A 27,387-nucleotide genomic window follows, 5' to 3' on the forward strand; every position below is an offset into this window, starting at 1 on the left:
CTTTTTAAACCATCCCTAGGCTTAAAGAGTTTCAATCACACATGCAGAGCTGTGCCCAAGCCAGCCTGTATGTAACAGAAAATCTGACCATCGCACCTGAAATCTGTGTGTTCTCTCTCAGCAAGGACGGCCAACTTGTGGTGGGCAGCTGTTTACCAATCTGTAACTAGAGCTCACCAGAGTCTGTAGGAAGGAAAGAATAGAAGACAAGGGTAAGTCTATAGAAGCAAGAGTGCCAATGATGAAAGGAAAGAAACTAAAATATCAAAGAAAAAATGTTCCAGGCAGTGACCTCTACTAGAATTCAGACCACTAGGCAAGGCAAGATAGGGCATGATGGCCAAGTTTGGCTCCAAGACCAGCCAAGAAACAATGAAAACCTGAGAGAAGATCTCCCTGTTCTGGCAAAATGGATCTCTACCAGGCAAGCACCACAGTGACTAGCCCCTGTTCCTTCAAAGCACACCCTCTCTGTACAATTTCTAGGAGCTTGCAGAGTCTCTAAGGCCCATAAAGAGTTGTCCCTTCTCCTCCTCTAGGAAATTCATGACTAGTACTTATCTGACTTTTTGGAGTAAGAAAAGGCTTACTAAAACTTAGCTAAGTTCCAGAAGCTCCAGAGAAATTGCTTCCCTTGTGGTGGCTGCTGTGGGCATTTGGTATTCCTTTCAAGCCTATCTTTCTCTTCACTTCATAGACTCAGCCTGAAGTCTTGATGGTGCTCACATGTAAGTTACTTCAGAGAGTATTTTCTGGCATTCTCCTGCATCCAGAACCTCTGCCAGGAATATACAGAATAGGTAGGACAAAATCCTCACTCTCACAGAGAATACAGTCAAAAAGGCAATGATGATATATCTTATAAGTTTCATGTCAAGGGAATATGAACCAGGGTGATTGAAGGCATCAAGAAGGTGACCCTAGCACCATCCTCCACCAGGATCAGCTAGAGGTGCCAGGTGAAGAAGAACTGAGAAAGTATCTTTAAGACAGAAATAATGGTGAGTGCAACAGGGAACAGAGCACATGGCCTGTCTAGAAGACTTCAGACTGACTGGGTTACAAAGCATGAGAGGAGAGTGGTAAGACAAGAGAATGAAGAGATGGAGACAGAACCATGAAGCCTTTCGGGAAAGACGCATAGTTCTAGAAGTGAAAGAGAAAGCAAAAAACATGGGTATGGAAAAACTTGACATGACCCTTAAAACTTAAGTCAATTCAGAAAGAAGTCAGATCTAAACAATATGTAAAAACAAAAGAGGTAAAATCAATTATCTGACTAATTTTCAGGATTGACTGAGCTTAATTTGGCAAAAATACCTTCAATTTCTTGTCTTTAGTTCTAGATAATTTCTGAGTCTCACTACTAAATTCTTCTAGAGAAACACTCTTTTAAAAAAATATGTATTGGGCTGGGGATTTAGCTCAGTGGTTCCGTCGCCTGCCTCACAAGCGCAATGTCCCAAGTTCGATCCCTGGTACCCCCCCGCAAAATTATGTATTACTCACAGCCCAAATGGAGAAGTTGGGCGAAATCTGTTTTATATTGGCCAACCCTTCAGTGCTAGGTCTTCAAGCTAAGGCCTATCATCCTCCTCTTCAAAGTGGACTAAATCCAAGCAATCCACACCTTATTATGTCTCATTAATTAATTATGGAACTTCAGTGTCAAAAGGCATTGGGTACCTCTTTTTTGGAGGGAGTTATTGGGGATCGAACTCAGGACCTTGCACTTGAGAGGCAGGTAAGGTGCCCCTAACCTAAATCCTCGGTCCCAGCATTGGGTAGTTTCTGATTGACTGTGATGGGTGCCATGCCCACTTTAATGACAGCCAGTAAATTGATAGGATGGGCCTTCACCTGTAATTTAATTCTTGAAATTGCAAAAGAAAGTCTACCCGATAAGTGCTAAAAATGGCAATTAAGACTTTATTTGAGACTATTACAATAGGGATCAAGACTATTGCAACTGGAGAGAGACTGAACTCAGCTCCACTGAAACAAAGGCTGAAAGATTTTTTTGAACCTTGCAGTGAACTAATGGAAAAGTCCTGGACATTAGTGGAGAAGTTGGTCAGTGTAATTGGGCCATCTCTGTTTGCTAATTCACCCTTAGGCTCCTCTGCTCCCACAGAGCATGGAAGATAGGAGTGTCAACTCCTTCTGTGACTACAAACAAAATGAGCAGATCCCAAGCCCTCAAAAAAATTGCTGGATTGTAGGAAATTTACATCTCAATAAAACAAAGAAAGAATTTATAATTGCCATTTTTTAAAAGTAAAATACTCTAGGAAAAGGGAAATCAGGGGCCTAGAGTGAGGAGGGGGCCTAGAGTGAGGAGGAAACCTAAAGTTTCTCAATATGAAAGGAACATTATGGGTGTCTTTGTCAAGGCATACTTCTCATCTTACAAACAATGCAACTTTCCAGGGTGCATTTCTTAGGTAAGTAAAATTATCAGTTATCCAGCCTCTCAGATTCTGAATTTGAAATTGTATGAACTTTGTTATACTTGCCATGTCCTGTACTACCCCACATGCTTTTTGCTTATAAAATGGTCTAATCCTATCCTAGTTTAATCTGAGATAACCCTGGCAATGCAAAAAAAGCAGTGGTAGTATTGGCGGAAGTGCTTGTGAGAATCTTCCACCTTTTTAGGGTACCGGGGATTGAAGTCAGGTCCTTGCGCTTGCACACCAGGCGGTGAAACCACTGAGCTAAATCCACCCTTTTAAATGATAGTGGCCATTTATTTTTGTTTCAATAAACACAGCCACCTTGCCTAAAAAGCTCATGAAAGAATGTATGCTGGAATGCCTTCAAGTTGCCTAAACTCAACCCTCTCTACTTCCTCTTCTAAGTCTTTTGGATTTACCAATTTTTATCAGCAAAGTTTTGTGTGCCGGGCACTATGCTGGGCAAGAGATGAACCATGTAGTCTCTCTAAAGATAGACATAAATTCCTGCAATGTTCCTACAAAAACCACAAGCTTTCAGGCCACATAGTTGACATGATATTGATATGATAATTATAAATATTTGCCATATATTTGTGACCATCCCTATGCCCGGTAATTTCCATCATTTGTATTACTGGTATTTTCCATTATTGTGCTTGTATCCATAATGCCCTTTTATTTTCAGATGAGGGGGCAAAGATTAGAGTGGTGAAATGAATTACTCAAGGTTAAGTGGCCTTTAACAGAGAATGGGGAATCTAACCCAGGTCGGTGTGACTCCCCCAGGCTCCTCCTCATTTTATTAAACCAATGTTGATAATGCATAGAGGATTGCATACCTCCTTCACACATTCAGGGTAAAGTCAGCAAGTGCACATTATACTCAGTAGGAATTTAGAATCTGCAGTGTTAGAGGAAATCTGTACCATGAGAGCAGCACGCTAGGCTCGATGCCAAACTTAATCTAAGTGCTCTGAGGGTGCCACAGGGCACATGGATTGGTGCAACAGATGTCTACAGAGCTTCTCTTCTGCCACACACCCTGCTCCACACCAGGGAGAGAGTCATGCTCCTCAGGCAAGGTCTACTCCAGAGAAGGCCACATTCCTTAGCGTGGTATGTCCCCAACTTCACAGCATATTCACAATTTCTACTATATCCATATATAACCTTCATGATAATTTACTTAATATTCATAGAATAGACCCACTTTAAGCTATCACAGTGAATAGAAGACAATGGGAAAAATTCATCATTGGTACTAAACACAACAAGCTCAACGGTATCAAAATTAAGTATTCATCTGTGTACTTGCAAGGTCATCCTGACTCCTGCTTTAAGGACTATACTCAATCTGATTTTTGTTTCCTCTTTCCCATCATCCTTCTGTCCTTCCGGTGCCAAGAGCATCATTCCACAGCTTCCAGGCCCAGCTCTCTCAGGGAACATGCTGGAGACCTCTGTTCCTGTCCTGTGCATTCATCCTGCCCACCTCCCTGTGCACATCAGTGAGAGGGCACAGTGCATGTACTCGGCCTCCCCAGGAAGCTCACCAAACAGGTTCATGAAGCAGCTGTCCTTAGAAGGTATTCAGAGAAGAATAGTGACCAATGATTAGGAATTTGCAATGAAACAAGCACTGCACAAATGCTTCACGTGGATTACTATTTTATTTAAACTTCACAACAGTCTGATGAAAAAGAAGCTATTACCATCCTCTTTTGTAGGCAAGGAGTTTGATTGCATCACAACTACGTGGACAGGTTAAATACTTTGCCCAAGACTTCACAGCTAGTAATTTGTAAGTCTGTGTACCTCCAAAGTCTATAAACTCTTGAATCCTAGATTTCTACATAACAATTAATGGAAGACCTACACTTAGGCCTATTTTATCTTACAGAACGAATGATTGTACTGTCCATTCTACCCACCCCCACCCCCTCCTTTGAAGGTCATCTGTGTATGTCACCATAGTTGCCTCTCAGAAACACAAAACTCCCCCCTTCTCTCTGAGGCAGCCTCACTCATGTACTCCAGGCTGGCCTTGAACTCTTAGTGATCCTCCTGCCTCACCTTCCAGAGTGCTGGGATTACAAGAGTGCACCATCCCACCCAGCCCTGCTTCTATCTCTTGTCTAGGCCTCTCTCTCCTTCACACAAACACACACACACACACATACACACACACACACACACACACACACACACAGAGATAGCTGGCTTCCCATTGCCCAAAGACTGTTTGCTGTTTGCAGTCTGGCCGAACTCAGACTCCACTGCACTCCTCTCTCCCTACAGCTATGCTATAGCTCCTATTTCTCCCAACAGGTTGAGCTTCCCATAGTCCTGGAAAAGACAGCCACGGATTCCCCAGACTCTAAGCAATGACACAAGCTGGGCACTAGACAGACCTACGTTTGTATTCCTAAGTGGGGCATGTTGCCCTTGCATGGAGATGCCGATAATGCTCCTCCCTTGGAAGATCTCCGCTGTTGGCAGCACCCCACACAGTGCCTGGCACTTGGCATGGCTGCTGCCATCTGGCAGGGATTCAGATACAAGTGACTGGGATACCTGTGTGCAGACTGCTCTTTTGAAAACTACCTGCAGTTGTTTTCTCATCTTGATAAGTATTTATCTGTTCTTCAAACTCAAATATCACCTCCTCTATGACGCTGTCTTGGTTTCTTCATGAAATATTAATTTCTCCTTCCTCTGCATTCCCCAGCACTCAGCTCTGGCCTCAACTAGAATACTTTAAGCTGCATTTCATTGATCTGCCACGTGTTTCTCATCTACATTAAACCATGAGCTCTTCAAGAACGTGTATACCTACCAAGGGCAATATTCAGTACATAGTGCGCTGCTGAGTGACTTACCACGCATCCTCTCTTTACCAGACATCATTTGTACTTAATAATGCTATAAGATTAAATTGAAACTTTCACCACAGAAGCAGGAGCAATGGTATGGGTGAGTGGAAGGTGAAACCTTTCTCCTTAATTCCCAAACACTTACATCATGCTCCATGCATAAATCCATTTTGGTTCCATAATCTTTGTCCACAAATTATATTGGTCTTCCCTTAGAAGCATGAGGGATTTTTTATGACAGGCAAAGATAATGCTTACAAAACCTTTTCATTGTAAATGTTGATTATTTATGAACTCTTACAGGAAAGGGACCCTCCAGATGTTGGCATGTGGGAGAAGCCACCTCCCCCCAGTTTATAATAAATGAATGTGGAAGTAAATCTCTTCATTAAGCACATAGAAAAAGGAATTTACACTCCAAAGTAATCACTTGCCTTTGCAGCCGCAAAAGCCCCTGAAGACTGCACTTCCTAAACATTCTCTCCCAGGGGACAGACCTTTGCTGACCAGCTGAGCACAAGGCTGACTTCAGCACCAGACCCCCTGAAGTCAACGCCTGCCGCAAATGCACAATCACATTGTCTGGGAGCCAGTAGATGGCCTTGGCTGGCAAACACCTGTCCTCAGAGCCACTAAGGCAGGAGCCCATTAAGGGTGTTAATTTTACATGATGTGGCACTGCAAGTTTATAAATAAATAACAAATGAACATTCCCCATGGTTCCTCTCCTCTGAGTTTCCATGTACCTGCTGCAGGCCTGGCAGCAGCAGAAACCTCTTAGATGCCAGCTCCGGAACTGCCCTTCAAAGAGGGAGGAAGGAGGAATTTCTATCACCAGGACTCAGCAACTTTGATGCCTTCATCATTGGATCCAGCCATCTCTTAAAAATATCTGTTAACCTGCCCTCTATGGTTGGATGTGCTCAGTTTAAGATTATCATCATAAGCTACAAGAACAAAACACAGATGTTAGAGTTTCAGAGAAATGTGCTGTTGGGGACCATTAGTAAAAAATACTGTTTAAAATATATAACATATGTAACTATTAAATACATAAAAATCTCATGTACCAAGAGGCAAAACATGATGAAAGTTGCTGAATATTTTAAGTACCTATATTGCTGCATAAAATGGTTCTGTGCAGTAGAATTTTCTATTGCGGGAGATTTATGAAAGTTTGTCAAAGTGGTAGATCATGCTGAAGTCAGGGGAAATACTAGCACACTTTAGTTTGCTTTCTATTTTTAATTAAGTTTGAAACTGCATCTTTGCACTTGTGAGTGTGCATATAAATATATGTAAGTGCAGATGTGATTAACAATAATGCTGATCTATGCAGACATTCAAATTCACTCAGAAAATTACCCCATCCCACTGCAGAGAAAATTACTTGATTGAGGCTGGGTTTGTGTAATCATAGTGCACTGAGTGGAGAATAGCAAAATTTGACCACTGTAATTTACCTTCACTCATTCTAACAGCCTAAGGAGAAAGAATTAAACAAAAGGGGCCCGACCTGGAGCTCTACCCCAGAGATGAGCCATGATGGCTAAATGTTATGGAGCTTGTCCTATTTACCCACATCAATGAAGGAGTTGACTGAGCTTGCGTTGTTGACTAAAGTTTATTTAATGTCTATCCCAAGGGTCTAAGACTAGAAAAAGGCTCAAAAGCACCCTTGAAAATTAATTGGGGTCTGTGTTAGTTACTTTTCTTGTTGCTAAGAAATACCCGTTATCCAAAGTTAATAGAGGAAAGGTTTATTTGGCTCAGTTTGTAGAGGTTTTAGCCCATAATCAGCTGGCTCCAAGGCAGAGTGGCATGGCAGACAGGCGCTGCAGAGGAGAAACAGTTCATGATGGGCAGAAGACAGGAAAAGGAAGCAAGGGACCTTAGCAGCTTCTTTCTGCCCCCTTTTATACTTTACCTATGCTACCTGAATTAGGGTAGTGCCAAACCAATAGTGGACCCTTAATCCCAGTATCATTCATTCTAGATCCAGCCACCTCTGAAACGCTCCACCTACAACTGTATGAGGCTTTGGGGGGACATCTAGACACAAGCCATAACAGCGTATGAGTTGCTCAGGGTTAAAAATACTAAACACTATTAACAAAAGTGGCAACTAAAAACAAAGAACCAGATCAGATGCATAACCATGAAAGTCTAAGGCAAAGAAAGGTAGAGCAAAAAGAACAAGAATGCAAGCTGTGAAGTCTCTGGATACATCTTAAGTTTCTTTACACTGCAAGCTGCCTCTTTCCCACCTCCATCCTTCTGGATCAACCTGTCATCCAGATTTCCAATGTGCCTGGAGTCCTTACTATATAATCAGCATGTAACTATATATTCTCTGTCCTGTTCATATTGTTTTACATGCTCAGTTTCATTCTAACTAAATTTGAATTCTATTTGGAGGCCAGTAACTACAACTCATATTTGTGTTTTCCCCAGGGTCAAGCACAGCTTCATGTACATTAAAAGTTTCAGTAATTACTCCATCATGGAGTCAATATCAAGTTACTTTTGGCCTCTGGCAAGCTCCCTCCATTTTTCTTCTGTCATATTGCATCTACACATCTTTTCCAATGTTCTCACAATGAACATAAACGTATACAACAAAGGACATGAGTGTACATTTCTATTTATTATGTACTTTATTATGTAACTTTTTATAGAACAACCATACAGATTCAACTCATTTTTTTCTAATAGCTGCATAAAACTCCTCTGTGCAGTCCTACCACTATTTATTTAGTAATTTCCCTCTTGATAGGCATCTAGCATGGTAACATTTACTATAATGTGATAACCATTATTATATAAAATAAAACTATTTCCTTTGGTACTTGTGCTTTTATTTTGTCATAGATTCCCATAGTAGGACTGCAGAGTTAAAAGTTATGTTACAAATTTTAATTATTAAAGATCTCTTTATCTTACTTTCCTGATGCGTTCTGAAGTCAGCCTCCAGCTGTATTTTGAATGTGTTTCCCATACCCTTGACAATGCTGGATATTATCAATCTTTTTAAGATTTATCAATACAAAAAGTTAAAGTGAAAAATAGTATCTTGCAGTATTTTGTTTCCTGTTTCTCTGACTACTAGTGAAATTAAGTTTCTTCATTATTCATTTGCATATCTTCTTTTAAGAATTGGCTTTATTCTGCCTATTCTTAATATTTAATGCTGAGGAGTTTCTTGTATATTAAGGATACTTTTCATTCATAAATGATGCATGTATTATTCTTCCAGATAAATCTTGTACCTTTTAAGCTCTTTAAGATCAACGACCATCTCCCCATCCCTTCTTGCTAGCAACTCAGGATTAACCTATTATATTGTGTTTATTATGGGATATTCAATATATTCATTCAACACCTTCACCCAATATCAATCAATAGTGATTTGTCATATGATGAAACTGACCATGCAAATAATCATTGTATAAAAGAGCATTCAATATCTACAATATCCACTGAATCAAGTGAAGAATTTCCTTTGTAGTCCACATGTAGCTCCTAGATTAATTCTTGCTATTCCCTCCAGGTTTACATCTGCTCAGTTCTAACAAAGAGCGAACTTCCCAGAATGAATGAATGCACATACTCTGATACACACACACACATACACACACACACACACACACACACACACACATGCACGCACTCACAGAGAGAGCAATTCAGAGGAGTGTTTTAATTCTAGCACAAATTTGTTCACTTTAAAGTATGCAAAAGTACGAACTTATCAATGGAAGAAAGGCAGAATACTGAAAAGCACACAAATGGAAACATAAAGCTAGCAAACATTTACATTGTGTATATCAAGAGGAAACTGATTTTGTGTCATAACAAGGGAAGTTCTAAAATCTTTGTTTTAGCAAAATTTGCAATGATTTTAGGGGTTTGGGAAACCATTTTGATTAAGATAGAAATTGAGGAGTTGGTTTAATGAAGCAAGAAAATAATCTGGGAGATTTAAGAGGCAGGTGCGGGATTGCTCCATCATGAGATTTTGAAAAGAAAAACAATTGGTGTACAGAGTGCTCTGAAGGAAGATTTTGAGGTTTAAGAAGGGGCAGGTGAGGTTTATCCAGTTCATCAGAGAAAATTACAGTTTAGGTCACCATTATGGGGACTTGATTATTTTCATCCTCAGCTAATAGAATCACTGCATAACTGTCACTTCTAAGGGTGTGCTACAGAAAATTTTTACTTAAATAAAATACCTTTCCTTTTATGGACTATTACTAAGCAAGGTATACCAAATGCAAGACATCCCTTTTCTTATCCCTTCTATATACAGAAAAGGGTTGGTCATAGAATTCCAAAAATAAAATATAGGAAACAAAAATCATATTTTTAGAAATGTTGAATGACAAGACATAACAAGGGAGGGAAAAGGGGGAACAGAGGAGATTGAAAAAGTGTTGTTAATTATATCATTAAGGGATCATAATGTTGACATGAATTTATTGAGCTGAAAATGTGTTCACTACACTCTATTTAATGAAACAGCAGTTTACCAACTAGTACAGACGGCACTGCAAGGTTGTTTTTTTTTCAAAAATGCATTAACGTATAAAGATATCAAGAAATCATCTGGAATGGAGTACTTTTAACTATTTCAATTTATCTCTGGGAGTGAGATGCTAAGTACATTATTATTTTTGTTTAAGAGCATTTGATTTGTGCTATTTCAAAATATTTTTAAGCAAAGAAATTAAGAATTGCTAAAGTATATGAGGCTGTGGATGTATTAATTAGCTCCATTATAGTAATAATTTCACAATGTATATGTATCTCAAAACATGATGCGTGCATTAAATATATATTATTTTTGTCAATTATGTTACATAAAGGGAAAAAGTTAAACTTAAACGTTAAAAAAGGAAAATACTCATGATATGTGTAATGGAGAAAAAGCCAAATATAAAACTCTATGTAGACTCTGAATTCATTTCAGTAAATGATACATACATACATTTTGTATATAAGAATGAGGAAAACAGATTAAAATAAAATACTGCAAAATGTCCACAGTGGTAATCTCAAAGGAACTTCCAATAATGTTTATTTTCTTTTGACTTCTCTACATTTTTTAAATAAATTCAAGATAAACATTTATTATTTTTAAACATATATTATTCTGTGATATTATATTTTTAATCAATTCCTGGTTAATATGATGTCCAGTCATATTCTTTTTGTATTTTCTCTCTGCTGATCTGAATTAAAACTTGTCATCACTCTCCAAAACTTCCTTTCACCATCTTACCAACTTCTGAAGGTGAGGAGGGGAAATGACATTTCTGCCATTTCTGGTTTCTGACACTTCTGTACTAACGTATGGCATAAAAATTAGAAAAATTGCTTTCAAATAAAAGTTGTGTCACCACATATCTCTAAACCTATGAAAAAGATTTATATAAAAAGAGAAGTTTTGGAAAAATATTTCTAGGCAATAGGTGTAAGTCACAAACTTGATCTGATTGCGCGCGTGTGTGTGTGCGTGCGTGTTTGTATACTCTTTGTATATCTTCACATAGTTTTAGATAAAAAAGTGATAAAAGGCTTTATGCTGAAATGCATTTCATCACATCGAAAATTCGTACTGTGGGGCAGGGATTTAGCTCAGTGGTTTCGCCACCTGCTGTGCAAGTGCAAGGACCTGAGTTCGATCCCCGGTACCAAAAAAAAAAAGAAAATTCGTACTGTGTCCCTGTGATTTTCTAGGTACTATTATTGTTTAGATTATGAATGGCACAGTGAAACTTGTTTCCTCATGAAATTGGGATACATTTAATCGTGCATTTTTTTTATTTTTTCACACTTGCAACAGGACCCAGGAAAATGGACAGATTATTGGCTAAATTTATCAGCAAGAATATTAAATTTTTATACATCTAGCTATGACTAAAATTTGCAAACTACCAGGAAAGAAAGGTGAGGAGAAACAATTTTTTTCTTCTATAACAAACCAAAAAGGGGGGAGGGGCCTTCCTGCCATGCATTTTGCTTATGTGAGGGAATTTTCAGACAAACAGAACACAAATCTGGTTCTTACTGTTTTTTCCCAGTGTCATCAGGATGTGTAGAGTTGAACTTCCAGACCAGCCTTCGAAATGACAGAAGCACAAGCTGGGCATTCTGACTCATGCTTCATCCCTCCACTCTGAAGTTTGACTATCCCCATCAGTCTGTGGCGCACTTTCTATCAAGCTATTTGCACATAATATGTCTTGCTCAGCCACAAAGCCCAACCTTTTGATGGTGAGATTTCTACCACCAGGGAAAGTGTTTGTGGATTTCCTCACATCAAATCAAGGTACCATGACCGATCTCACACTTGAGAAACATGAAACTTGGACACTGAGCACTGAACATAACTTATTCTTATTGCCTATTTATTAGAAAACACGAGTTTCTCAAATGTTACTGGAGTATAAATACAGAAAATGTACAAATTATAAGTGGTTTTAGTAATTTATTAAAAAAATGACACTTTAAGTGTGGAACAGTGATTGCCAGCTCCAATACCGTGAGAAGGGGACCTTGGGGGAACTAGCAAAGATTCCAGAGCCTTTGCCCAAGTGACTAAAGGTTCAGTACAGCTATCTAGAGGTTATCTGGAATTCTAGACAAGGAATATAAACCAAACATGGCAAAAAGTGAGGAGTAATGGGATCTGGAGATTAAGTGATTTCCCAAACCTCTTTCCCCCCTGTACAAACATCTTTCTGCTTGGTTGGTGCTCAGTGTGTGCCACCTGTAGATACTTTAACTATCTCTATTGGACTTTGGCAGGAAAGAAGTGTAGGTGAAATTATAACTTTCACTATAAATTTATCCAAAAAACTTTTACTAAAATTTCAATTTGGACAAAATTAGAAATAGAGTTTTGCTTTTTATTTTGCCTTTCACTATTACCTTTTGTTTGAATTGGGTTTAAATGAGAAGTGGCATAGAAAAATAAAACTTTAATGGCTATCAGGATACCTGGGTTCTGACTTTAATTCTGTCCCTGGGTTAACTGGCTGCTTTTGCATAGGTCAGGTTCTTCATCATCAAAATGACAATGGGAACAAATGATATCTAGCTTGACAAGCCTACTAGTCATGATCTTCCCTGCCATCTCCTGTCTCATAGCAAGTGTTGAGAAAGAGAACACAAACACATTCATGTGTGTTGTCCATAATTTGTACATGTGAGTAAGGTCTGCTCCAAATGATGGGGAAATTTGAAAATAGAAAAACATTTTAAAACTGTGTCCAGGCTTCTTGGAATAGTAAAATAATTTTTTTCATCTTCTCCAATTGTTAATAGTACAGATAGAGATTCACTTAACATTAGCTTTTTGTTAATCATATGTATTTCTTTAGCTTTCACCATTTACAATGAATGGAGATGTGCTCTAATCACTAATTAGAGTAACAAAGGGATGGACATTTTCTGAATAACCTCAGTGCACAGAAGAGACATGACATGACTGTGACTCTCAAGAGCTGCGGGTACAAACATCAATCGCTGCTCTGCCTCAACTCTGTGAACCAGTTTATTCAATGAGGTCATGAACAAATTGTCCCTATTTGTCTGTAACTCTAGAAATAAGATTTTTTTTCTTTTAGCAAGCCTTAGAAAGTATAGAATTAAACTTTGATTTAGATAAAAAGTCCTTAAAACACACCATTGTCTTGCACATAGTTTGTGCTTAATAAATATTTGCTAGTTGTTTCATAGCAGTGAATATTTTGCCTGCCTAATCCTGCTTTTGCTTTAAATCTCTGCTCTGTCCATGGTGCTGTTAGAATGTAAACACTAAACTTCAAAAAGACAGAGTGGGCCTAAGAATCAAACTAGTTATGGAAAATGCAGGATCAAACCTAATTCTCAACTCTCTCATGAAAACAAATTTTCTTTTTAACTGTCATAATACATCTCCCCTTCAACTACATTCTTGCTGTATCATGATAGGTAACATCTTTAAATCTTTCTTTCACTTTAAATTGTTTGTATGTATCTGTTTAAGGCTTCTTGACTTCATGACTACATTCCATTCAGAATGTAGTTCAAAGGCACTCACCAAATCCACTCCTTCTAGACAATGAGGCTAGTTTGACTGTACAAAAAGAAAATATTGAAGAATCTTCTCAGGCAGCTTAAACATTGCTCAGAAAAAGGGTACCTTCAAGGAATGGTTAAGTACTTTGAAAACCCTAAGAAGCTTTGTAGGAAGGGATGGCCTTATAACCTCTCAACCACTTTTTGCAAACAAAATCTTTCAAGCTTCATCTAAAAGACAGGTAAGCAGAAATTTAAAGAATTAGGTTTTTCTTTGTGTCAGATTACAGAGCTCACCAGTGCTAACCTTTTTGTCCTATTATATTTCTGATCTAAATAAGGAATTATTTATTAACAGAAAACGGCGATATTCATGTCACTAGTCTTCTCTGAGCATTGGCTTTGATGCTTAACCATCTGTAGAGACTTGAGGAGGAGAATGCTACTTATTTGGGTAGAATCCTAAGATCCACTCTTAGAAGTTGCCTCTCCAGGTAGAAAATACTCGGCTCTCACCATTCTTAGAGAACCTATTTTACAACTTCTTGATCTCAACTGGTTTTTGTAACGCACATTTAATCAAGAACTTGATGTTGTATTTTTTTCATGTGGCTGGAATCTCTTCCCCATGCAAAAAAAAAAACTAGATTTTCTAAAAGTTTAAAAGTTTCTGATGAAATCACCAAGGGATTAGCTTATATTTTTCTGTCATAATTTCCTAGTAGTAGTCTGTGGAGTACTTACCATGCAACAGAAAGAAGATATTTAATGCCAGTGGCTACAAAGAAGTAAACTGCTCTAGGTGATACTATAAAGTTGCCTTTGGAGTAGGAAGTGTTGAATCTCTGCATCTATATTTTCTTCACACACACACATATATATATGTGTGTGTGTATATATATATATATATATTTTTTTTAATATGGATTCAGTCTTCCCTGTGCCTGTTCTGGGAGTCTGTGGGTATGATGGGAGGGAGGAAGAAAGAGGAAGGAAGAGGAAGATGAAGGAGAGAAAGAGAGAGACAGACAGAGAGAGAGTAAGAAATGACAGACAAAAAAAGAGAAAGAGAGGCTGACAGGAAATCTCCAGGCTGAAGAAGGATCTGTTTTCAGAAGAGACATTAAGACATGGAGAAATGTTTTGATTATCTTCATTGGGAAGTGGGCACTCAAATCTTTATAATTTCAGTATTAAGGGAAATGTAACCTCACTTAAATATACCTATACTTTTTATTCTCATTTGTTGACCAAACTTCAATACATACCATTACATACCAAAGAAAGAAAAGATTCTCGTTGGTACAGTAGATTTGTATGTTGTAAAATAGCTAAAAACTTGTTTGAATCAAGGTTCTCATTAATCAGTTGTTCTATAATTTGTGATTTGTTTAAAAAGAATATATTTTTATCTATAGTTATCCAACTACTTCAACAAATATTTGTTAGTGCCATGTTCTGTGGCAGGAAATAAATCAGTTAAGTCCTGTCCATTAGGAGTTCACCATAGCTTTTGCAGACAGAAATGTGTACAGATAATTGCAAGACAGGGTGCAAACATCACAACTGAGATAATCGAATGTTCAGAAATCCAGAGGAAGGTAGCACTACATCACCCTGGTATCACTGGGAATGGTGAAAGTAATGTAAATAAACAAATAGTCTTGTGATACATAGGAAGAGACAACTGATATTAATAAAGAGATAACTTTTGGCTAACAATGAGGAAAAGAGGATATTAAAAAACAGAACCTAAGAACATAAGTGCTCTGCAGTTTGAGTAATTTAGTAGAGTCTCTCCATAGATTATTCTGTAAAGGCCCAGGGTGTAAATATCCTACACTTTGTAAATCAGGTGGTGTCTGCTGTTGTAAAATAAAAGCAGACACTGATGATACACAAATGAAACTGTGTATCTCTGCACCAGTTAAACTTTATTTAGAGAACAGATAGAGGGCCACATTTGGTCTTTGGCTGTGGTTCACCAATCCTTGACCTACTCAGTAGCATCAGATACTGCAGTAGCCCCTGAAGACAGTGCTGTATTTCAACACAGTTCTATAATTGATGCTTGTAGTTATGGTCTTAGCTCAACAGGAAGTTTGGGTATGTCCAGTGTTCTTTCTTTAACAAGCCAGGAAAATTTGTAGAGTATGTTAGAAACAATCTATCTAAAACTAGAAAGAAATCTTGAACTTAAGAAATAAACACTGTGCTGCTTGGGACAAGACATCTGGGAAGAATAATATATCCACTACAAGCTTACATAACCAAAGGTTTTACCCTTCTGGATTTTGTGTGAGCATATATATATATATATATATATATATATATATATATAATTTCTATGTAAATAGTCAAGGCCTGCACTGTCCAATACAGTAGCCACTAACTACATGTGGCTATTGAGCATTTGAAATATTGCTAGTGCAACTGAGGGAACTGAATTTTTAGCTTTATTAATTTTTGGTTGACTTAAATTTAAATTTAAAAGCCAATACTAAATTCAATGACAGAAAGCTTTTAACTATGTTTAGTATAACTTGGGTAAATTTTTCAACATAAAATTTGGATATGTAAATATAGAGCAAATGTTTTTCATGAAGCCTCCAACTTCAGACATGCTCTTAATAACATATTGAGTATGTTAGTTTAAACAAAATATATCTTAAAATTATTTTCATCTGCTTTTAAAAAGTTTTTTAATGTGACTGGTTGAAAATTTTAAATTACATATGTGAAATGCATTATATTTCTCTTGGACAAAATATCCACTATATGTCTTTTATCTGAAGTATCCTAATGAAGAAAGTCAACATTTTTCCCACTACGTTTGAAGAGTTGAGAAAGATATGACCCATGGCGAGTTAATGGAAGAAACGTGATTAAATCCACAGTCCCAATATTCTAGATCTTTGGCCCATCCTATTGAACTCTGATGCCTTAATACTGTTAATGGAATCAAATCTCCCCTGAGATATCTTTAAATCTTCATTATCTGGCTAATGTAAATTCTAATGTTTGTAAAGAAACCGATACCTGGAGCAATCAATCGTAATCCCCAGTAACACAGCATAGACTCTAAGACTGGTCTGTGACCTGAACTGCACTGGCAGTTCAATTAAACACACGTATCTTGATGACACTTTGGGAAAGAGGCAATAAAATCCAGATTTGGTCTTTGTCTGAAAATCCCCCCACTTAAGCAAAATATAGGGTGGCAAACTAAAACCAGAACCCAGGCATGCTAATTTCCAGTTAAGTTTTATTTTTTACAGGTACTTCTCATTCAAATCCAATTAACACAAAAGGTAAAAGCCAAAAAGTGAAAAAAACCAAGACTCAATTTCAGTCTGTAATTTAGCTATAAAATTTTGGGAAAATTTGAAATCAAAATTATGATTTCACTTACTCCTCTTACCTGCCCTCAGGCAAGAGAACAATAATCAAAACATGAACAGCTGCACAGGCTGGCAAAGTTGGGAAAGAAGCTTGAAAAAGAGAGAAAGGATTAGATGTTCAAGGCAGGATTTTAAGGCTTGGCAACATCCTGTTTCTTGCCTGAGTAGTGATTACATGGGGGAGTTGAATTTACAATAATTTATTAAAAGATACACTGCATGACATGCATTTTTCTGCATTTGTATTACATTCAAATAGAAAGTTGAGAAACATATGTTCTAATTAGTAGGAAATAAAATAAATTATAGTCAGTATCTATGATCAGAGCAAATGCTTCTCAACATGCAATAGATCATTAATATTTTGATGTGATCAAGGAGCTCCATTAACATTTCCACTGGTGTGTCAGAAATTTTGCCATTAGAACGTTGGCCCTTGTGGCTAACACAAGACCCTGTTATCTGCAAATATTGATAGAGAGTGTGTCACAGATTACTGGAGCCTGGTTCATCCTTAGAGTGGGAGAATTGAATGCTCATCTCACATTCGGGTTCTACCACTTGTGGTCTGTTCTGGTAACCTTTGCTATATAACAAAATACTCCAAAATGTAAAGACTCAAAATATCACCTTTGTATTTTGCTCTCAGATTCAGAAGGTGGGGAATTGTGGAAGTGCACATTAGTGATTCTTTCTAGCATTGAGTAAGGTAATTAATTCAGTGATTCTCTTGATGGATAAGTTGGTCTGGAGGGTCTAAGATAGTTTTGTTCACCTGTACACATTTGACCCTGGAGATTAAAGGCTAAGATTGCCAATCAGAGCAGGTACCATGACCTCTCCATGTGGCTCGGCTCCTTTACAATAAGCAACCCTAGAGTAATCAAACTCCTCGCATGGCAGCTCAGTACTCTGAGCACAAGAGATCTAGAGATCAGGGAAGAATCCACAATGCCTCTCATCTTCTAGCTGAAGACACATTAGCCAGACTCTGTTAGATGAAGTCATCAAAAGGAAGACATAGAACCAGCCTTTTAAGGGAGGAGTGGTAAAATAACATCCTGGAAGAACATGCAGAAGAAGAGATAGTGCTGGGGCCATCAATGGTAATTATATCTGCCTCATTAGCTATGTGAATGAGGAGACTCTTTTAAACTCACCAAATGTGTTATTTCATTTGAAGATTATAGTGATCAAAATAGTCACGTCACTGGATTACCTTGAGGACTGAAATAATACACATTTGGTGCTTAATACAGTGCCAGGGTCATAGTAAGAAGTTAGGAAATGTTTTCTCTTTATTTCCCTATCAACATGACAAGAGTTGAGAAAAGTAGAAGAGGGTAGAGGGAAGGCCCTGGAGTGAAAGTTGGAGGTGAGGCATGGGTACAATGACACAGAGGGAATGAAGAGGCAAGTCACAGGGGAAGGGAGGATTTCCAAGACAGCAGAGTCACTTACAAAACAATGTCAGGCAGGAACTAAAAGAAAACTTTCTCAGTTGCCCAATTTTTCCTAGAATTGATCTTGGTATTTTGACAGGCAAACACTGGGAGATGGCTTGTTTATTAAAAGTCACTTTCATTAGAAATATCAGATTGTCTTCATTCATAGGGTTGCCAAGTAAAAATAAAAGAGGGACCCTATTTTTGACATATCCTGACACTGTCAGCAAGGAGTAATCGTGCTCGAGTCTCTAAACAAATGAACATCAACCTTTCTGGGCCAAGAAGGTACCCTGGGATTTGTCTCAGAAATGGAAGTATGTAGCAAACTTTAAGTGAAATAAATGGATCTCTTCCAAACAACTCCCAGATGAGTCAGGTAAGGGGGATCTGTATTACAGGATGCTTTATTAATACTTAATGGAAAGAGCCAAAACCCCTTTCCCACTTGGCAGTTGTGAAATAAACCTTTTTATCAAATGATAAAAACAGGAAGCTATGTAAATTAATACCAAAGCAAGATTTCAATCTTAGAACTGGTTTATCAAATACCAGTTGACAACTAATTGATGTTTTGTGCCATTTTTACTTTTTAAAAATTAGAAATATAAAAAGCAAAGCATATAATAAATGTTATATGGGCCGATTCTCTACCCAGATTTAGTGCCACTCTTTCAGTATGCCAATCAAGAATACTTACTGAGTACTTATTGGTTACTAAATTTGAGTCATATAGAAAGCATAATATCTCAACAATCTCTCAATAATATATATACAAGCTTGAGAAAAGCAAAAGTCATTGCAATTATGATTCTGTATTGAAGGAAATTATAATTCTATATTGAAGGAAATCTGGGCCTTTGAGCTTTCAATGTGCTAAGCAGAAAACACTAAAAATATTTACATACTTTCTACTATAGGCACAAGCCCTGCTATGCACAGTGGGATATACAAAGTTAAATAAGACCCAATTGTTATTGTCATGAGTGCCATAATCTTTTGGAAGCAACAGAAGCATACATCAATAATTCTATTATTAAACTCATAAAGAGGAAACATCATACTAGATGTAAAACATCATTCTTTGGGGATGTTAGAACACAATAATTCACTTAATTAAATAGGGGGTAGAGAGAACGAAAAAGGTTTATTGGAGAAAGTAAGATTTGAATGGCAGCCTTCAAGAATCAGTACTAAGTACTTTATATCTAACCATGTCCAAATAGATTGAGCAAAAGGAGGAAGGCTCTGGAAGTAGATCACAGGGACTATTCCAGGAAGAAAGGGCTGACTATTCTATGAGCTCTTTGAAGCAAGGGATTGCTTTTGCTTACTTCCAAAATTGTGAGTACAGGGTAGAACCCTTATAAATGTTACTTAAGTGAAAATTGTCCAATGTTGATGTGGTATTGGGTAATGGTTGTACAATTAAAAGATTACATAGAGGCACACAAAAAAGAAAAGATATATTTGAATGCCCAAGCCAAAAGTTCAGACCTGACTCCAAATGTAATATGTGATAAATTGATGGTATAGAACAACTTAACTATGTGACACATAATGAATGAAAGCAAGAGGGAAGGAAGAGGCAGAGATGAATCGCTCTTCTGTTTACTTCCCACCAACGGAGCCCATTCTTTTGGTGGTCCTTCAGGAGAGAGGAGCTTACCTGACTCATTACAATATAAGAATAGTGTGGTTTTAACTCTGCAGTTATTTCTCCACTGCATCATCAAACTTTTCAGATAATGATTTAATAGGCATTGAAAATATCACCAGGAAAGACCAACTCATCTGACTAGATGGTAATGGAAATACTTGTTTGGTTCAAGTAAAAACAGGCTAAAAATGCAAACATGCAGTTTTAAAATGTTGTAAGTGGGAAACATGAAAGATGTAATAATGAGATCATGCAATTAGGTGCAATAAGTACAAAGAAATAAGTTTTTAAATGGTATGAAAGCTTTTAATAAGTAAGATTTTAAAAATCCAAAAGAAAGAAAATATACAGATTTGAAGAAATTAAATCCAAGGCAGTTAGAACAGTGAAAATCTGAAAAAGAAAAGAAAATTTAACAAGCAGTTATTGAGTAACTCTCTACATTGCCCTCCATAACCATTCAGGAATCCCGGGAGAAATAGTTACTGCCATCATAACCTCATCCAAAACAGAACTTACTCTTCTTTTCAAATACCAACCTTCCTGTGAAGGTAACCACATGGTAACCACAAAGGAAAAATTGACAGCAGGTACACAGATAAGAAAGAAAAAGGAATAAAAGCTTAGCACTACACCAAAACACCAAACTACATAGATAGAAAACAAGAGAGAAACAAAAGAACAAAAGATCTAAACAACAATCAGGAAACAATTACAAAATGGCAATAATATTCACTTGTAAATAATTACATTGAATATAAATGTGTTAAACTCTAATTTTAAAACATTAAGAGGCTGAATGGATTTTCTTAAAAAAAAGATCCAAATGTACCTGCCTGAGACTCATCTGAACTTTAAGAATATATGTAGGCAGAATGTGAAGTGATAGAGGAAGATATTCCCAAATACTAACCAATGAGAGCAGGGAAAGCTATACTTACATCAGGTAAAATAGATTTCAAGTCAATAAACATCACAAGAGGCAAAGATCACTATTTATATTTAGAAGGGTCTATTTATCCAGACGACTTGACAAATGTAAATGTATATTTACTGCATATTGAAGCACCTAAAATATAGAGTAATTATTAACAGATATGAAAAGAAAAATTGGTAGCAAAATGGTAATAGAAGCCTTTAGTGTCTCACTTTCTACAATAGATAGGTCAACCAAACAAAGAATTAACAAGAACATTCTGGACTTGAGCTGCATGTTATACCAAATGTGCCTAAAATAAACATACATGCATGGTATGATCAAAAACTATGGTGAATGTATAAACATTTTTTAAAAAATTTATTATAGTAATAGAAACATTATCATTAATCCCCCTCAAAATATTCCCTCTCACTCCAAGACTTGTATGTGTCTTTAGTTACATTGTTGTGACTGCCTTGATGTGCTGAATAGATCCAAAATGTTTATCTTTCTTGGTCATTTTCACTTCAGAGAAGAACCAAAAATCACACAGTGCCAGATCCAGTGAATAAGGTAGATTAGAACACACTGTAATGTTTTTTACAAGTGTCCCTTTCCATTGAATGACACTCAACAATAGCATTCACCATAGTTTTTATCATACCTTGTGAAGACACTCATGAAAGAAAAATTTCAGAACTGCTTCAGAAGGTGGCAAGAAATACAGGACAAATGCATTTGAACAGGGGAAGAGTAATGTTAAAAGGAATTGACTAATAGCAATGTGTTTTTATTGTAAGAAATTTGTTTAATTTAAACATTCACCATATATTCTGATCACCTCTTATACAGAGAACATTCCATCAAACAGTAGAGTATACGTTCTTTTTCAGTGCACATGGAACATTCTCCAGAATACACCATATGTTAGACCACAAAACTAGTCGTAGCAAATTCCAGGAGACTGAAATCATATCTGGTATTTTTCTTTTTATGACACCAGAACTCAATAACAGAAGGATTCTGGAAAAATTTGCCAATATATGAAAGTCAAATAACATGATCCAGAACAACCAATAGGCCAAAAAGATATCAAAAGGAAATTGAATTATATCTTGAAATAAACTACAGCGGAAATATACCAAAATTTATGAAATGAAGGAAAATCAGTACTAGAAAAAAGTTTATAGCAATTAATCCCTATATTTAAAAGAAAGGTCCCATATAGCCTAAAATTATACTTTGAGGACCTAGAGAAATAATAATAAACTAAAAACCCAAATTTAGCATAAAAAAATAAAGACTGAAACAAAAATACATCAAATAGACAATAAAAAAACAGAAATAGTCAGTAAAACCAAATTGTTTCTTCAGAAAAATGAACCAATTTTAAATTTGAAATAATAAAGAGAGAAGTTCAAATAAAACTAGATGTGAAAAGTGTAGACACTACAAAAGATTCCTTAGAAATTAAAAGGAACATAAACACTTATATGACAAAGAATTGGATAACCTAGAGGATATAGACAAAATCTTAGAAAAATATAATTTACAAAGATGGAATAAGAAAAAACTTAAAAAACTTAAGTAGATCAATAACAAAGAGACTGAAGTAGTAATTTTAAAATTTCCAAAACAGAAGAGATCCAGACCAGATAGCTTTGAGCCTGAATTCTAGCAAATATTCAAAGAATTGTTTTTAATACTTTATAAACCCTTCCAAAATACAGAACGCAAGAGAATACTTCCAAATGTATTATATATGATGGGCATCATTTCAATATCCAAGCCATAACTGCAATTTGTTAAGACAAGTTTTGTGATCTAACAGGCCCTGGATATACAGAACTAAAATAAACTGATACTCAAAGTGTTAGAATTCAAGAGATTATGAAGAAATTCCTGTTGAAGAACATTTCCTTTGGTTCTATAGAGATGGCTATATTGATTTTTATATTGGCAACTTTTTGTTTCCATTAAGGAAGTTCCTTGTTTTGATATGGGGCCTCACTATGTAGTTCAGGCTGACCTTGAACTCACTATGTAGCCCAGGCTGCCTTGAAACTCACGGCGATCTTGTCTCAGCCTCCCAAGTGCTGGGATTGCAACTGTGCACCACCACACTCAGGTAAAGAGGTTTCTTTAGATCTAGGCCACATTTAAAGGTTCTTTGACTATGCCTAGATTAATAAAGAGATCTTCTTTTTTAATTTTTTATTTATTTATTATTTTTAAAATTTTTTTGGAGATCTTTTTAAAAAAATAATGTATGATTTATTCTGGAGAATGTTCCATGTGCATAATAAATGGAAATATATTCCATGTTTATAGATTGGAAAAATTAAGGTTGTTAAATATCCATAATACCAAAAACAATCTAAAGATTCAATGCAACCCCTTCCAAAATTATGTCATTTTCCACAAAGGTATAGAGGAATCTTAAAATAATGGAGAGAATCAACAGAGACCCCAACTAGGCAAACCAAGGTTGATCAAGAAGCGGAAGAGGAAGAGAAAAAGGAAGAAGGAGGAGGAAGAGAGAGGAGGAGGAAGAGGAAGAGAAGAAAGAAAGAAAGAAAGAAAGAAAGATCACAGTCTCAAATTTCAAAATATATAAGAAAACTATTATATTCAAAACATCATGATATTGGCATAAAATAGATATGCTGACCAATGCAATAGAAAAGAAATCCCAAAGTAGACCCAAGTACTTATGGTAAATTGACTTTTAACAAAGTGTCAAGAACACATATTGGGAAAAGGACAGTAAATTCAATAAATAGTGTGAGGGCAAAAGGATTATACACATTCTTGTCCTGTATTAAAAAATCAACTCAAAATGGATAAAAGACTTAAATTTTAGACCTGAAATCACACAGATACTAGAATAATACATAGGGTAAAATTACCATGACATTATTCTGGACAATGATTTCTTGGATAGTACTAAAAAATATAGGCAATAAAAGCAAAAGTATAAAGATGGGATTGCATCAAACTGAAAAACTTCCACACAGCCAGCCGCAAACACTGAATTAACAGAGTGTAAAGACAGCGCATGGATGAGGAGAAAGTATGTGCAAGCCATACATCTGATAAGGAGCTAATACCCAAACTATATAAAGAACTCAAACAACCCAACAGCAAGAAAACAAGCTGATTTAAAAAATGAGAAAAGAACCTGAATAGACGTGTTCCAATAAGAAAACATACAAATTGCCAATAAATACATAAAAAGCTATTCAAGATCACTCATCATTGGAAAAATGAAAATTAAACCAAGCATGGTGGCACATATTTATAATCACAAAACTCTGGGAAGCTGAGGCAGGAGAATGACAAATTCAAGCCCAGCCTGGAAATTTACTAAGCAAATCAGTGAGACCCCGTTTCCAAATTCAAAAAATAAGTGAAGACTGAGGCTAGGGGGATAGCTCAATGTGCAATGTGAATGTCTTGATTCAATGCCCAGTGCTAAAAAGAAAAAAAGAAAGAAAAAAATTTACTCCTGCTTTTTCAAAGTAAGTAATATTGTTTTCTTAATTTATTTTTTGGATAATTTCTTATACTGAAAATCTACTGATTTGGGTATTGGATTAAAGATTTTTGTTAATTAGTAAATTGTAGCTGCTCTGGTTCAAAAATTAATTATGCGAGATGATAGCTATACTAATTTGTTTCACTACAGTAATCATTTTACTATGTATATTTATTCCCCAGCATCATGTTGTAAACCTCAAATGTGTACAAATAAAATTTATTTTTTTTAATTGGAAAACTATAGAGTCACTGGAAATCTTTAAAAAGAAGCTATGAGCCTACCATGAGCCACACATTCTCCTAACAACAAAGGCCAAGACTCTGAACACAGGAAATCCCTGGGAATTACTTGCTCAGCTTTAAAAATAAATGCATGTCTAAATCCTAACAACAGAGGATTCAGATTCAGATTCTATCATTATCAGTTGGCTTTTTGGTTCAGCTACCTGCACACTCTAAAAATGTAAAGAGAGTACACTTTGCTACAGATGAGTTTGGACATTGCTGGTCAGATTATCAAGCTTGTCAAATACTCCATGAAAAGACAACAGTGCATAATCACAAGGAATTAAACTGCAGTCTTGGCACCTGTGCTTAGGGTGCTGGTGATTTTAAACTGTTGCTTTGTTTGCATGAATGTCGAAGTCTTTAAGTCACTGTGAAAGTGTTATTATAAGAGTGACAGATTTTGCACCAATCATGATAGAAATGAATGACTAATGTCTAAATGACTTTTATGGTTACTCCTTGCTTTTACTACTTTTAAAAACAGTGTCTTTTATTAAGTTATTTATTAAAATGAACCATTAAACTGAAACTCAGTAGCATTTTTCTCTTCTACCACCTCCATTTTTTGTCCAATTGTCCCCCAAAAGAATCTCATTTTGCCTATATCATGTAGAATAGTCTCTGCATCATTCTGTTTTCTGAGCTATAATTCTCAAGTTGTTTCTAACATGTGTAATATTAACAAATCCTAATTGGTTGTGTAATAGAAACAGACAGCCAACACGGTATTAAGCCACTTCTATACCACGTATTTTCTGCATGCAAATCAGACAGAAACAAATGTTTGGCCCCAGCTGGGCAAAATGTCCCATTTAGAATTCTTTTCCTCTTCTTTGTTCTTTGATGTTCTGCAAATGAGCTTTAGAACTCCACTCTTCACACAATTCAATTTTACAGACCCATTATCTGAGATATAATGTGGAGGTTAAATATATCAGGGCAGCCATTATGTGAAAATAATTAACAGTAATGAATAATGCACTAATTCCACTGATGAGAGATGGTTATATGTGTAATGAAGTGTTGGGGCAGCCCTGACAAATGAAATTAAAATATTTAAACACTGTTTTATGATATTACTTTGCTCATATAATTTCCTTTACCTACAATGAGCCACTTGGATTATCGTCGTTATCTTGACAGCTCTGAAGGATGAAATAATGTGGGTTAATGTGACAGCGATTAGTCAGAGGGAAAATCCATCACCCATGGCAGAACCGGCTGAGGCAGACAGGGCCTCTGTACTGTCCTGTTTCCAAGCCGGGAAGAATGATACTATCAACATCACTTCAATATTAAATGGATAGAATTATCTTGTCATTCAGATCCAGCCTCTGAAGAACTACCTATTTGTACCTGCAAAAGAAAGGTCAGCCTTTCTTAATCAGCCATAAAAATATGTTGACAGATTCTTTATATCAATAATAGTGACAGGAACAGGGACAGGAAAGAGGCATGTCAATTTAAAAGCAAGAAGCTTCTCCCTTAAGTCAGAGTTTTTCCCCAAAATTTCTGCTTAAATTAAAATTGAATCTCAGAGCCCAGTCCTGGAGGACACTGTTGCCTGCACACTCTCCTTGCCCTGTCATTGTTACATCTGTCTCTTACTTTTTTTTTTTTCCTGTCTCCTACTTTGAAAGTAAATTCTACTTTTTAAAATTTCATTTCATTTTGAAACTATTTTTTTTTTTTTTGCCTTTCAAGATACAATGTGTTTGCATTTTAAAATCCTGGTGATATGATATTCTGTTTGTTAAAATTAATACTAAAAATTTACTGTATATCATGGGAGAGTAAGACATTATTAATACGAGTGGAAACTATTTTATTACCAATATCCACTCAGTTTGTCATGTTTTAGTGTATGATCTGGAGTAGGGTCATCATTTCCAGAAATCTCTTAACTAGATAAAAATTTTTTAAGTTTAAAATTCTAGTTTTCACTACATTTTCTTTTGCTTCAGAGTATTATGAATGGAGAAATTGCTGCAATTAAAAGATTTCCAGAGCATTCCAATTCAGTGTTCTCCTTACCTTTGATTACAAAATGATTTTCTTTGATTCTGCTCTAATGAGAGTAAAATAATGGACATGTTCAGTTAAATAACAAGACTTATGGTCTGTTTCATTTTTCCTTAACTAATTCCAATGCATTGGAAATCTTTCTTTCAGAAATGCATTATTATTTAGAGTGGAAAAAACAGTACATTTCATTTGCTACTATTTAAAGCTGAGTTCAAAAGTCTATATTTTTTATATCAAGCCAGAAATCATTTCCAGAAGAAGAGTACCAGCTCTGCTGGCAAACCTTTCTGATCCAGCTCTGCTGACACTGAGGCCCAACACCACATCAAGGAGTCACAGAATCACAAACACTTTTCAAAGTGTATAAGACATGGCTCAGTTTCTACTTGAACACATGGATATGACAGCAGTATGGTCATCCTTAATGTTAATAAGATAAATAAGCAAAAACTAAGGAGATCTCAGGGACTGAAATGCTCATTATTATCTGGGCAGACAATCAAAGTGTTTGGAAAGCCAAAAACCCAATATAATGAAACGCTTGTTAACACTGATACTGGGGAATAAGATAATACCTATATAAAAGCTAAGATTAACTTCAAATATTACTATACTAATAACTGACTCTGCAGTTCAATCAGAATAGCAAGGCCTGTTAGGTAAGGCATGATGTAGTTACTTGATATGTCTGTTTATATCTAATCTAATTTGCA

At 36.3% G+C, this 27,387-nt stretch overlaps 1 long non-coding RNA gene across 1 annotated transcript in view; it reads left to right on the forward strand.

Annotated features, from left to right (window-relative positions):
* LOC147823516 (uncharacterized) overlaps positions 1-27,387 on the forward strand; it is a 112,471-nt gene that overhangs the window by 80,866 nt on the left and 4,218 nt on the right. The window contains exons 8-9 of the long non-coding RNA XR_015443714.1: positions 11,178-11,281; positions 11,416-11,663. This is a non-coding gene — a long non-coding RNA (uncharacterized LOC147823516). The remainder of the gene's footprint in view (positions 1-11,177; positions 11,282-11,415; positions 11,664-27,387) is intronic.

The sequence above is a fragment of the Heterocephalus glaber genome, unplaced genomic scaffold (genome assembly GCF_053883595.1).
Source record: "Heterocephalus glaber isolate CG9 unplaced genomic scaffold, H.glaber_assembly_v1.0 deba00001577, whole genome shotgun sequence".
NCBI classification, from domain to species: Eukaryota; Metazoa; Chordata; class Mammalia; order Rodentia; family Bathyergidae; genus Heterocephalus; species Heterocephalus glaber.